Here is a 14,980-nt window from a genome sequence, read left to right on the forward strand (position 1 = left end):
CGATAAAACGCTAGAAAGCTATTCAGTTGTTGTTGTTAGGTTGAGAAATCTACTCCATGTATTCCCAGCAATTCTAGCACACTGGAATCTGGGGCAGTTCTGCTGCAGGTTTTCCTTCTGAGTCGAGCTCCGTCAGCAGAAGCTTCTAGCAGGCCTCCATTCCGGGTATTTGTTTCATTCTGATACGGACAAAACAAAGCCATTCTCTGCTTAGACCACTTCTCTACATTTGTCTGCAGACAACGTTATACTAGCCGCCCCCATCACACTGAATGGTGTTCTGTACATAAACAGTAACATACTTGCTTTGTTTGATTTATACCAACCTAAAACAGGAGCAAGCAGTACCTCAGTCACCCCTAAAAACTGTTGCATTTCAATTTAAGCACTTTCAGTGTAAATTAACTGTATAAATCCACTGACTGACAAAAAACATATAACATAATTCAATCCAGTTGTGGGATCTAATACGTTCCATTTGGCACCGACAGCTTCAGTCTGGATCAAGAAAGAAACGAGACAATAGACTTTCTAGAGTATGCAAGCTGGATTGTGATCAATCATTTCTGTAAAATAAGGAATACGTTTGACTCAGTCTCAACAATACCATTCAGTGATAAAGGAATTTAGCAAGCCCAGAAAAAACGAATGTTCAAATGTTTCTCTCAAGGGAATAGGATGAAAAAGAGATAAAGAAAAGAGGAAGTCAAAACGTAATCCCAGTTTATACATGGTAAGTGTTAACTAAATGTGGAAATCCTAAACTATTTTTTCAATCTAAATTAAAACTGCAAGAGTACTTTAATAGAAACATAAATGCTACAAAATGCAAGTCTTTAGCTATTTAGGCACCACTTACAAACATTCAGTTCAAATTTCTGACAATAAATTGACCAATATTTTAAAGCAGTAGAACTTTACAAAAGACACAGAGGAGATTGAGTTAAATGTTGTTTTCGAAGACCACGTCCTTAATTGGATACTAAAGAACAAACCCCAGTTTCCAGCCATGTAAATGTTCAGTAGAAAACACAGGAAGATATGAACACTTCTGGAAGTAAATGATGTAAAATGTCTTTCATTTAGGCGCTATCATTCGGAAGATAAAATGTTCAGGAAGCTTTCTACACATACTGAAGGCCACACACTAAGGCACTCACATAATTAAGTTTTGTTGTTTTGCTTAGCTCTCTCTCTTATACACAAAACTAGCTGGAGGTCTCATTTTGAGGGCCGGGCGCCTCCTCTTCTCTCCAGGCTGCCTTGCCACTGCCAAGTGAGCTCCCAAAGCCACAACTGCTTCAGTTTGCTTGGCCCTTTGCCCTCGGATGGCTCAGTGGATCTCTATTATTCTTGCAAGTGTGGTCAGCTGCGCCAAGTGTCACGCCATGTGGTGTCCGCTCAGCTGATTTATCTCACAAGGCTGTTAGGATGTGTGCAGATTGCACACACGCCTGCTGTTCTTACAGGCAACCCAGTCACTCCTTTTTGTATCCTTTGACTTTCAGACCAGGGTACCCTGACACTGGCATTTTTAAGAAAATCGGAGAATACCACCAAGGGGCATTCAAGCAATTTGTTACAGTAAATTGGAATTAGCATATTCATTAAAAAAGATGTTAAACAGTCAATGGACACAGATTTTCAAAGCATACCAACAGCAGGTTTCACTACTTAAAACTAGCCTAACCATTCAAGCTACTCATTCTAAAAGCATGAATGAAAACACACAGAACTCTGAGAATGTAGTGAAGCTGGTCAAGAAAAGGGGGAGATTTTGTCTGAGGAAGTGGAGGGGATATCAGAACAGAAATGGAAGTTGCTGATTAGAGCCAACTAGTCAAAGCAGGAGAGGTTGTCAGTGGAAGGAGGTGGACTCTTGGGATTTGGAAAAGGTTTTGGCCAAGAATAAGTCTTAAAGAGGATGGGCTAAGAGTAAAGTAGGGAAAGGAAGCAAAACACAGGAGGGAGCGGTTGGCCAGCTGGTGGGCTTTCCATAGCTGTCAATGTTCCCCTTTTTGAAAGGGAAATTCCCTTATTCCGATTAGGATTCCTCGCAAGAAAAGGGAAAAGTTGGCAGCTATGGGGCTTGTGTGTGTGTGTGTGTGTGTGCATTATAGGACCTGTCTTTATTTCTGTGTGGAGATTTCTTGACAGGATGGAGGTGAGGGCAACGGAAAGTGCTCGAGGGTTGGGAAGAACGCAAGGTTACATAAAAGTTCCTGTGCTGAAAAATGATGTCTCTTTGGGATCCAAAAGTATTTCATAGAATAGAATCATAGAGTTGGAAGAGACCACAAGGGCCATCGAGTCCAACCCCCTGCCAAGCAGGAACCACCATCAGAGCACTCCTGACATATGGTTGTCAAGCCTCTGCTTAAAGACCTCCAAAGAAGGAGACTCCACCACACTCCTTGGCAGCAAATTCCACTGTCGAACAGCTCTTACTGTTAGGAAGTTCTTCCTAATGTTTAGGTGGAATCTTCTTTCTTGTAGTTTGGATCCATTGCTCCGTGTCCGCTTCTCTGGAGCAGCAGAAAACAACCTTTCTCCCTCCTCTATGTGACATCCTTTTATATATTTGAACATGGCTATCATATCACCCCTTAACCTCCTCTTCTCCAGGCTAAACATGCCCAGCTCCCTTAGCCGATCCTCATAAGGCATCGTTTCCAGGCCTTTGACCATTTTGGTTGCCCTCCTCTGTACACGTTCTAGTTTGTCAGTGTCCTTCTTGAACTGTGGTGCCCAGAACTGGACACAGTACTCCAGGTGAGGTCTGACCAGAGCAGAATACAGTGGCACTATAACTTCCCTTGATCTAGATGCTATACTCCTATTGATGCAGCCCAGAATTGCATTGGCATTTTTAGCTGCCGCGTCACACTGTTGGCTCATGTCAAGTTTGTGGTCAACCAAGACTCCTAGATCCTTTTCACATGTACTGCTCTCAAGCCAGGTGTCACCCATCTTGTATTTGTGCCTCTCATTTTTTTTGCCCAAGTGCAATACTTTACATTTCTCCCTGTTAAAATTCATCTTGTTTGTTTTGGCCCAGTTCTCTAATCTGTCAAGGTCATTTTGAAGTGTGACCCTGTCTTCTGGGGTGTTAGCCACCCCTCCCAGTTTGGTGTCATCTGCAAATTTGATCAGGATGCCCTTGAGTCCATCATCCAAGTCGTTGATAAAGATGTTGAATAAGACCGGGCCCAAGACAGAATCCTGTGGCACCCCACTAGTCACTCTTCTCCAGGATGAAGAGGAACCATTGATGAGCACCCTTTGGGTCCGGTCAGTCAGCCAGTTACAAATCCACTGAGTGGTAGCATAGTCAAGACCGCATTTTACCAGCTTCTTTACAAGAATATCATGGGGCACCTTGTCAAATGCCTTGCTGAAATCAAGGTAGACTACATCCACTGCATTCCCTTCATCTACCAGGCTTGTAATTCTGTCAAAAAATGAGATCAGGTTAGTCTGACATGACTTATTTTTCAGAAATCCATGCTGACTATTGGTGATCACAGCATTCCTTTCTAGGTGCTCACAGATTGTTTGCTTAATGATCTGCTCCAGAATTTTCCCTGGTATTGATGTTAGACTGACTGGGCGGTAATTATTTGGGTCCTCTCTTTTCCCCTTTTTGAAAATAGGGACAACATTTGCCCTCCTCCAGTCTGCTGGGACTTCGCCTGTTCTCCAGGAATTCTCAAAGATGACTGCCAGTGGTTCTGAGATCACATCTGCCAGTTCTTTTAATACTCTTGGATGCAGTTCATCTGGCCCTGGAGACTTGAATACATCTAAACTAGCCAAGTATTCTTGTACTATCTCCTTAGTTATTCTGGGCTGTGTTTCCTCTGCTGAATCATTTGCTCCAAATTCTTCAGGTCGGGCATTGTTTTCTTTATCGGAGAAGACTGAGGCAAAGAAGGCATTGAGGAGTTCAGCCCTTTCTGTGTCCCCTGTTTGCATTTCACCATCTTCTCCTCTGAGTGACCCCACTGTTTCTTTGTTCTTCCTTTTGCTACGAACATACCCATAAAAGCCTTTTTTGTTGCTTTTAACCTCTCTAGCAAGCCTGAGTTCATTCTGTGCTTTAGCTTTTCTGACTTTGTGTCTACACGTGCTGGCTATTTGTTTGAATTCCTCTTTGGTGGTTTCCCCCCTTTTCCATTTTTTGTACACATCCTTTTTTAATCTTAACTCAGTTAAAAGTTCTTTAGATAGCCACCCTGGCTTCTTTAGGCACCTTCCATGTTTCCGTCTCATTGGTATTGCCTGAAGTTGTGCTTTTACTATCTCCCTCTTAACAAACTCCCAGCCATCATGAACTCCCTTTCCTTTTAGTATTACTGTCCATGGGATCTCACCCAGCACTTCCCTAAGTTTTATGAAGTCGGCTTTCTTAAAGTCAAGAAATTGAGTCCTAGTATGCTTGGCTGCTCCTTTCCGTTGTATAGTAAACTTCAGAAGAGCATGATCACTTGCGCCTAATGATCCTTCCACTTCTACCCCATTAACCAGGTCATCGACATTGGTTAGGACCAGATCTAAAATGGCTGTTCCTCTTGTTGCTTCTCCCACTTTCTGGACAATGAAGTTGTCTGCAAGGCCAGTGAGGAATCTGTTTGACCTTATGCTCTTGGCTGAGTTTGACATCCAACAAATATCCGGGTAATTGAAGTCCCCCATTACTACTATCTCCCTTCCTTTTGCATGCTTGGCCATCTGTTCCAGGAAGGCATCATCTATGTCCTCCGTTTGGCTTGGGGATCTATAGTAAACTCCCACAATGAGGTCACTATTCTTCTTCTCTCCCTTAATTTTGACCCAAATGCTCTCACTTTGGCTTTGAGGTTCTAAATCTTGGATCTCTTCACAGGTATACACATCCCTGACATATAACGCCACTCCTCCTCCTTTCTTGTCTGGTCTGTTTCTCTGAAATAGATTGTATCCCTCCATTTTTACATTCCAATCGTGGGACTTATCCCACCATGTTTCAGTGATGCCTATTATGTCATATTTAGTTTGCTGTACCAAGAGCTCAAGCTCATCTTGTTTATTTCCCATGCTTTGTGCATTAGTGTACAGACATTGAAGTCCATTAGTCATTCCCCCGTGTCTCTTATTTAAGGATTTTTTCCTCCCACCACTAGGTCTGCTTGCTGTTTGCTCCATTTGGTCTATGACATTTGGATGATCATCTTCATCAATTAATAGACTCCTACCTTCAGGAGCACTGTCTCCCTCCCCCACATTAGTCAGTTTAAAGCCCTCCTGATGAGGTTTCTGAGTTTTTTGGCAAAAACATTCCTCCCAACCGTTGTGAGGTGCAGCCCATCGCTTGCCAGAAGTCCATCCTCAAGAAACTGCAGTCCGTGATCTAAGAATCCAAACCGTTCCTGTTTACACCATTTGCGAAGCCAGCTGTTTACTTCCACTATTTTCCTCTCTCTCCCTGGGCCACGTCGTTCAACTGGGAGGACAGATGAGATGACGATTTGTGCATTTAATTGCTTCAATTTCCTGCCCAGAGCCTCGTAGTCTCTTTTGATCTTCTGGAGGCTATTGCTTGCAGTGTCATTGGTTCCCACATGAACCAAGAGGAAGGGGTATTTGTCAGTGGGTTTTATGATTCCTTGCAGTCGTTCAGTTACATCTTGGATCTTAGCCCCGGGGAGACAGCACACTTCCCGAGACATCTTGTCAGGCCCACAGATCACTGCTTCTGTTCCCCTCAGTAGGGAATCCCCTATCACCACTACACGCCTTCTCTTAGGTTTGGTCAGGGTTCTTCCGTGAGCTGTCCGTTCCAAGGTCGCCTGCACATTCCCTGAGGACTGACTTTGCTGCTCATCTTCATATACGTGATCGACTGTAATGAGGGAGAGATCCTCAAATGGAGTCTGCTCTTCGTCTTCCATGCTAGGGGAGAGGACCTCAAAGCGATTGTGTATTTCTAGACAATCAGAGCGAACCCTGGGCCTCCTACTTCTTTGAGTCACGTTTCTCCACATATCGGGCTCCTGTGTTGGTGAACTAGCCTCCTTCTCAGGGGAGTCCCCTGTCTCCTCCTTGGTGGAGACGGTGTGCTCTGTTGCTTCCAAGAAGAGCTCCAGCTCTCTAATTCTTTGGAGCGTAGCTACACGTTCCTCCAGTTGCTGGACTTTGTCTTTTAGGAGGGCAATCAACATGCAATTGCTGCACGTAAAGCTGCCTGCAACCTTTGGCAAGATGGCAAACATTGCGCAGGAACCGCAGGCGACTGCAGCTGTTCCCTCCCCCTCCATCTTGAGAATGTGTCGTTGGGCTTGAGACTAGCTCCCCTAAATCTAAAAGATGGTTCAACAGAAACCCTGCCCCCTCTGACCTTTGACCAGGGAAAGCAGCTAATCAGCCACAAGAATCACACACACAAGAAACCCCTTTTGGCTCCTTCTTCAGCCGCTGCCCTGCAAACACTCACTTTGTAGATGCTAAAGCAAGAAAGCAGCTGTTTTTTGCCCCAGGATGGGGGCTTAATGATTAAAATGAAAACTAAGATTAACAATCCCATTTTCCTGCCTGTTGGTCAGGGTGGATACACCTGGATGAAGAGGTTACAGCCTTGGTTAAAGCTCTTGCCTCTTTCTGGGTTAACATAAGGAAGATTAACAGTAACTGGGACACTATACCGTATGTTGCTTACCTCTAACATGGGGACCTTATTTTTTATTTTAACAAGCAATTCTGAGAACAAGCAGAGGGAGCAAGAAGGATCAAGGTTCCCATCTTAATTTCCACAGGCATGCTGACATAGGCAACATTTCAGAGTACATATTCCGCCTGGCATTTGGTTATGGCTCAGGCTACTCCTTTGCCTTTATGTGACAGGAATTTCAGCCTCCATAACTTTACCTGCAAAAGTTTTCTGGAATAAGCTGAACTGATAACATTATGTTGCCACAAAGAGCTCTCTAAAGTTTTGCCTATATAGCAAACTATTGGGTTGTTGTTTTTATTTTGATTATGTATTTTGCGGTTTTATATTTTGCTTTTATTCTGTGAACTGCCTTGACACCTCCAGGTATAGGGTGGTATATTAATAATAATAATAATAATGCTTGCTTTTACACAATAGGAAATATTGGATTTGATAGTTTGATGTCTATGGCCAATTTGAACCTGTATTGCAGAGACCTATGCTGAATTTATGCCAAGACTTTTCACCAAGCACTTTGCTGGTGCAGACTGACTGAATAGTCTTGGAGTCTTTAGCAGGGATAGACAGCCCATCCTCATGATTTTATAAAATAGGTTGACTTCTAAAGAGAACAAAAATTACTAATATTTGTTTCCCATCTTCAATAGCAGCAGCCAGCCACAAGAACTCTTTGAATCCCTTGGAAGAGTAATCTTAGATTTTATAACTAGGACAATCTACACCAGCAGCCTGCAGTGTACTAATGGGTGGAGTATGTCCTACTCAGCTGCCCCACTGATGTGCTTTGCAGAAGCAAAGGGCTGGCAAGGTGTCATTGCCTCACCAATGCCTTTGGCAGCTGCAGAAAGAGGGCAGAAGACACTAATACGCTTCTCCTCAAAGACCTTTGGTTGCTCTTGGCTGAACTAAAAACAGTCCTGCAGCTTCTCTTTGTTTCCAAACAGAAGCCCCATCTGCTGTGGGCATTCATATCATGGCTGATCAATAGAAATGGGTCATTAGAACTATAATATTTAAGTTCAGGTATTTAAGGAGTTAAATAACTTCTGCAACAAAGTTCTCCACTGTAATAAAATTAAGTGATTCTCATAGGTTTGTATGGGTAAAAATACCTTAATATAGTTTTAACTACTGTAATTAAAACCATTTCCTAGTGAAAATAACTGAAATATTACATGATAAAATTGTCAAGAGAAACAGCTTATTTTTACATTAATACTCTACAATACTTTCTTCAGCTTTCAAACAGAATACTTAAATGTGTGTGTGTGTGTACGCACGCACGCATGCACACACACACGCCTGGAAGATGTCGCCTGGAAGTATTTTGTGGCAAACATTATAAAGATAACAGAACAGAGAAGGTCTAGTTCAATCCATTATAAATACCTCATTCTTCCTAAAATCACAAAAAACATATTTAAAGTTAAGAATTCAAACATGCTTCTTCATTTAACTGCAATTTGGCAGAAATTTTGGAACAAGAAAAGAAGATTTTGAAAAAAATGCTTTAAAGTCACTTGAGTTTTGATCAATTTGCTACAAAAACAAAGACAGAAAGTTTGGAAGACGACTGCATCTATCAATTACACTTTGGTTACTGAGCGAGTCCCTCAAAGCTCAAGAGCTATGTCATTCGCCTTGAAACATCGTTTGCGGGAGGGCGGGGGGAATAAATCACTATGAAACGAGCAAAGTTGCTGTAAATCTAGTAATAACCTGTCATTGTTACCTTAAGAGAATAGGGAGAAATTATATAGAAAACATTATCTTTTAAAATCCAGATGCACAGTAAACCTGTCCCTGCCCTGTATAATCACTTTTTGACACAGCATCATATGGAGAAAATAATTGCCTATCAACCCTCCCTTCTTGGAAATCCGCTGCATGGGAATTGCTGAGGACCAAGACTGGCTTCTGGCTGTAGGGGTCAGGAAGGCATTTTTCACTGAGATGTCTCATTGTCCTTGAAAGCCTCAGTTTTCCATCTTCTCGTCATCTTCTGATGCAACTTGGGCAGAGATGGAGTAAGAAGGATGGCCAAGAAGATGCCTTGTGCCTGTCCTACAGCTGAGAAGCAGTAAGAGCCACAGAGCACAGGGAGGCCAATTGCCAGTGTGCCCTGATCTCTGCCTCAATCCTAGTCTCCTCTACCAAGCAGACAACAGTTGAATGTCCTTCTTTCTCATTGCCAGATTAAACTAGATGTGTGTGAGAGAGAGTGGACTGTGCATGTTAGAATAAAACAGGAACACTGGGAGCAAGCCCTCGTTTTTCCTTCCCTACAAGCACATAGGCATTTTTTTTTATTAACATCAGAAAGTGACCTTGGACCAGTGTTTGAAATTTGCTAGCTGCCAGGCACATTTTGCACATGGCTATCAGCCACTTGCAACCAAGTGAAGATGCCTGGGCGCCAGGATCCCACCTGATGTCTTGACCATCTGGAGATGCATTTCTGGGAGTCTTGGATCCTGACTGTTTTCACACACTAGCAACACATCCTGTAGAATTCTAGTTGTTATATTTATCCGCACAATGACTTTCAACCCATCTGACCCAAAATGGCAACTAGGCAATCCGTCTGGTGCCTAGCTTATATATTTTAGTTTCTAACACTCCCTTGGACACACAGCACCAACTAGACTCCTTAGAATAACCAGTATAAGAAAATGCCAGGCATACAGAATTTTTTCCAGTGTTTATACTGTGTACCTTAAGGAAGCTTACCACAAGCCAGTTCCCAGGAACTGAGTGGGCCAGATCTGCATATTATGCAAGCTGTTTGCTAATTATGCAAAACAAGTGGTGTGTTACGCAATCCCAACCCTCTGCTTTCCCACTCAAAATCATTCCTTTGAAAGTTGTTCCATAGGAAGAAAACCTATAGAAGTATTCTGAAATACTTTCACATGTAACCCTCATGGTTGAATAAAAATGTATATATTGCAGGAAATGTAAGGCTTCTCTGAGAATAAGCCCCAAAAGTCTGCTGTCAGCCCAACAAAGTTGCCCTTGACTTGCTGTTGCTCAACTATAGCTATGCTAACACTGGATTTGCTTTCCGTGCAGCCGCAATCTCTCTTGCTCTAAGGAGCAGCAAACAAACAAAAAAGGCTGCAAAATGAACTAAGGCGGTTCAGGAAATGAATGTGCAGGGTGCCTTCTACACACTTTGCCTGAGATCTGGGGATCTACAAGAGTCATGACTTTTTATATGAAAGCTGGGAATCTATGCCATCCAGTGTTGCAACCCGCCATGGGGTGGCATAGCTAGAATCCAGGTAAAACCTGGTCTCCCGGTGGAACAGTAGAGCAATCCCACCCTTAAGAATTTTACTCAGGAAATTCCCATCACTTTTCCTACAGAAAAAAAACAGTAAAAAGATTTGCTGTAAAACACTGCAAGTCGTGAAATAGTACCTTATAAAATGTAGCCACTAAACAGTAAACCTCTTGGAACTGAAAACATTGACACTTTCTATTAAAAGATTCGTAGCCACAGGTCACTAAATATTTACGAATAATCACTTCTATAACATCTCTCATTGTCTGGCTCATGTGTGAAGTTTTTATGTACCTAACACTGCTTGCAAAATGAAATGTGCATTAACTTGGGTTGCCGGGGGTGGGGCGGGGGGAGAGACATGTTTCTAGGCATAAACCATCCGTTCTTCCAAATAAAACCAAAGATGCCCTTGATAAAAGACTAAGACTAAATAAAAATCCTGTTAATTATTCAGAAGACAACTTTTATATGTATACACAGTCATTTTCTCTTTTTTTAAACTGAACCGTTTTTAAACAAAGTATGAAAGTAGCGCTCTTGAAGGCAGAGACACGAACACGTTGCTTCCCCCACAGCCCCTCACCTTTGTGCGGGGGGGGGGGGGGGGGCTGCATAGACCTGTGACTGGAATGCAACTGGTTTTGGTTTTGGCAGGCCAAGAGCACACGGTGGATTCTCTTATAAAAGTGTGCTTTACAAATGTACTATTAGTTGTTTGGGTCCATTTTGAGAAACAGTCCCAATACAATAATATAGATGGGTGTGGGTGTGCACAGAAGTGTGTGTGTGCTTCTTAGTTGGGTATTTGTAGAGTAGAGACAGTGATCCCAATGCAATTACATCATGTAATGTTTCTTCTAACGGCAAACTAAGCTCATGAGTGCCAACAGAATTGTAGCCAAAATGGGGTCACTGAGAAGCAAGGGAAAGGGACCATGATGCTCAGGTGAACCCCAAGAAGTGCAGAAATACATAAACAAAACAAAAAACCCAGGATAAAAAAGTTGAGGGGAAAAACCTCAAATGAGTCTAGTATGAAAGAGTGGGTGTCTTGAATACAGTGTCTTTTGCACTCTGCAGCTGTTTTCTATGTTGTCATCAACAACAAGTCAAGAACTCATAGTCAAACTAAAATACATGCAGGTCCAGCTTACTGAACCCAATGCATTCCCTGGACATACCTTATTAGGTGAGTGTTCACATAACGAGTTGATGATGTCCATTGATTCCTATGGAGAAATTTCTAATGTTCCCAATCACTGAATATTGACCGCCAAAAGCCAGAAAAAGAATAAATAGGAAAACACAGGGGGGAAATGTTCTCGGACTTGACTGATCACTCCTCCCTCCCTCCTTCAATCTCTTCAACCAATGAGCAAAAGGCAAACAAGGAAGTAAAAAATGCCCTCTGTTCTGCCTCTGTGGTGTGTGGAGTGAGGATAGGGCACAAATTCCTTGTATTCGGATAAGTGGATTTTCGGGACGTGTGTGTACGTAATATTTCCCCTCTGTGGGGACAATTGCAATTCAGCACTAAGTAAGGATAGGGGTCTACTTTTCGATGGAGATGATTGAACCTGTACAGAAAGTGAAGGAAATAAAAGCAGCCTGAATTCCAAAGCCAATGTGGTGAAGTGGTTGGAGTGTTGGACTAGGACGGCGCAGACCAATGGTCAAGTCCCCGCTTGGCTATAGAGCTTGCTGGGTGATCTCTCTCAGCCCCATCAACTTCGCAGGGTAATTCTGATAATGAACAGAGAGGGGGAAGAACCATGCAGTCTGCCTTAAGCTCCTTGGAGAAAAGGCGGGGTAAGAATACGGCAAGTAAAGAAATAAATTACAAAACATTTCTATTTTAGTTCAAGCCAAGGGATTCCTGTCATGACTCCCCCATATGCAAAGCCTGGACAATCCATTATTTATTGTTGCAGATACATGTATTTCACTCTCTGAGTCCAGAGATTTCCTAGAGGCTTTCAATTCAGGAGTGAGTAACCTCCGGCCTGTGGGCCAAAATCATCCGAACGTTATTTGTGGTAAAAAATTCCTTTGCAGGCTTTCCCTGAAACCGCCTGGTTATTTGTATAGATCTATATCCTTACAGCATATGTATGATTTCTCGCTTTACAGGTTAGAGGGGGAAGAAACTGAGGACGTGGCCACGGAAGCTCCCATCTCCTTTCCCCTCTCAGTGCAGCAAAAGCAGCTTCTTAAGCACTAGATAATCATTCTGCATGTGACAAAATGATACAGAGCTTATCACTCACACAAAGGCATTATACTATCTGTGAAAACATTGGGAAGAAATTTGAGCTCTCCTATCATGAAAAGGGAAGAGACAGACAACACTAGTATGTCACATGCCTGGAACACCCATTAGGGCGTGAATACAGGGAAATTTAGGAATGTTGCTCCATTTGCCTATTGGCCTTGCTTCCCGGCTGGCATCTGGACAAGCCATGCCTGAAGAAAGCCACATCCTGAGCCACAAGGTGCAGGCACCTGGGCACGCTCTTCATACAGGAGAACAGCTTTCAAATTTGATAATGTCCGGTAGACATCCTCAACATTTGTATAGTGTTTTTTAACTATCAAAACGGAAACATCCTTCCAGAGCCCTATTGCCATCAGCTGCCAAATGCAAAAATCCCATGGCTCTTTTGACAGCCTGGTTCTGTCACACTGAAAGAGCGATCAAAGTCCAGAATGGCCATTTCCCCCTTCACTTCTCTTGTGTAGCCACTAATACATTTCCTATGATTTCACTGCTATTCCAGTTGTCAGAGTGAGGATCTTCCCTTTAAAATTTAATTTCCAACCTGAAATAACAACAACAACAACAACAACAACAACAACAACAACAACAACAACAACAACAACATAATGATGATGATGATGAAGAGGAAAACATAAATGAGCCAGGGTGGCATAGTGGATGGAGTGTCAGACTTAGACCTGGGACACTGGGTTCAAATCTCTGCTCATCTGTCACGCTCACAGGACGGCCTCACCAGGTCGCTGAGAGGATTAAATGAAGAGATTGCAGTGCTGTTGCCCTGGGAGCCTTGGCATGGCAAAAGGGTGGTTACAAGTGTAATGCTCAATTATTTTTTCAGTTTTTTTGTAACTACCATCACAGAATGATTGGGACTGAAAAATAGTGTGCCTGGATCCACTTAATAAACACAGTGGTACCTCGGGTTAAGAACTTAATTTGTTCTGGAGGTCTGTTCTTAACCTGAAACTGTTCTTAACCTGAAGCACCACTTTAGCTAATGGGGCCTCCTGCTGCTGCTGCGCTGCTGCTGCACGATTTCTGCTCTCATCCTGAAGCAAAGTTCTTAACCCGAGGAAATATTTCTGGGTTAGAGGAGTCTGTAACCTGAAGCATATGTAACCTGAAGCGTCTGTAACCAGAGGTACCACTCTATGCCTGAAAGATTTTTAAATTTCTAATTTCGTTTGTAACTGGAAAGTATCAAAAGTTGCTAACCTGGGTAAACTGACCCAAGAATGTGTTTTGTTTTCTAGAGCACAAATGGAGCCCAGAAGAACTACAGATAACACTACATAAATTGGGTAATTTTAAAGCCGCTTACTAAACAGGACATGGCATCCTACTTCCAAAATCTAGGAAACAACTTTATATTCTTGCCCTCTTGTTATTCTAACCTGCCAGGGAGCAAGATGACCCATGCTTTAGTAATGTCTAGACTCTTCATGTGCTTAATGTTATCAGCTGCTTGCACAGGACCACAGACTGAAGTGTTGCAGATGGGGCTCTGAGCAATACAGTAATTGGCATTTCAGCATCTTTTGAAAAGTAACCCAGAAAACAAGCACATTGTGATAAAATACTAGAACCACAATTTTGTGCTCTGAAAGCTACAACATTCCAGAATACTGCATAATACTCATGCAGCTTCACTGCCAAAATAACATTTGTTGTGGAAGGTTAGAGCAACTGAGGCAGTAAACCTGTGTCCAGACTGCAGGAGGGGACTCACGGGGCTGCATGCTCCTCCGTGCCCCCCGCATATGGAAAACTGCTGTGTTCGTGTCAAGACTAGGCTACAGTCATGCAACCACCAATCTGTGGCCTGAAGCGATACAGATTGGAAAGAGGGTTTTACCACTTCAGTGAGCACTAGGCCTCAGTCATCATACAAAATCAAGCATTTCCTGATGTCTATGAAGAGAACTGCTACCACCGCTTGACTGTATTTGAACATTTTTCTGCTCCTTTCCCCTAATGGGGTATCCAAGAGCCCGTATAGAGTCCTTAAGTGGGTTCCCTATCAGTGGGAGAAAATAACAGGCCAACCAGAGAATATTGAGCAGCTAGAAAGCCTGGTCTTTATTAGACTGTTGCAACAGGGTTCTCACTCACCACTCGCAGGAGGGAGGAGAGAACCCAGAACAATGGCGTGCAAGCTCTTATTTTGGCTTTTGAAGTTGCCTACTCTGTAGCTCGAGACCACCCCACCCCCCAAAAAACCATCATGCATGCATCACTGAAGAGGGCAGACTACAGCAGAAATCCTGACTGGCGGGATACTGGTAATGGTCACTGATTACTTTACCTGGGGAGCCTGGCCATTTTCTTTGAGGTGCTAAATACTTAGTTCCTGAATCCAGGTCACAGGCTCACCCTATTCATACACAACACAGGATTTGTGAGCAAAGAGACAAGGGGGAGGCTTTCCCATTTTCCTTCCTCACTGCAGAGGAGTATTTGAGGTCATGGAAGAGTCAAGGTGGCTTCAGGATTGCTCTTCTGTACTATTTCAGACACGTGATTTATATACTTATGTAGGTGTTTGCCTTGTAAATTTATGAGCATATGATTTATATATATGAGACCTTAGAACTCCTATAACAATGCACACATGAATGTCCAGCAATGCAAAACAGCAGCATGAAAACGTGATTTGCATGTATGAATGGACCAAAGCACCACATTGCATCCCATTACCCAAAGA

The 14,980-nt window shown here is 42.9% G+C and overlaps 1 protein-coding gene across 6 annotated transcripts in view; it reads right to left on the minus strand.

The window, feature by feature from the left end:
• The window catches only part of SUPT3H (SPT3 homolog, SAGA and STAGA complex component), a 212,835-nt gene that overhangs the window by 94,106 nt on the left and 103,749 nt on the right, over positions 1 to 14,980 (minus strand). The window lies entirely within an intron of this gene.

This window comes from Podarcis tiliguerta, assembly GCF_965153285.1.
Source record: "Podarcis tiliguerta genome assembly, chromosome: 3".
Classification (NCBI taxonomy): domain Eukaryota; kingdom Metazoa; phylum Chordata; class Lepidosauria; order Squamata; family Lacertidae; genus Podarcis; species Podarcis tiliguerta.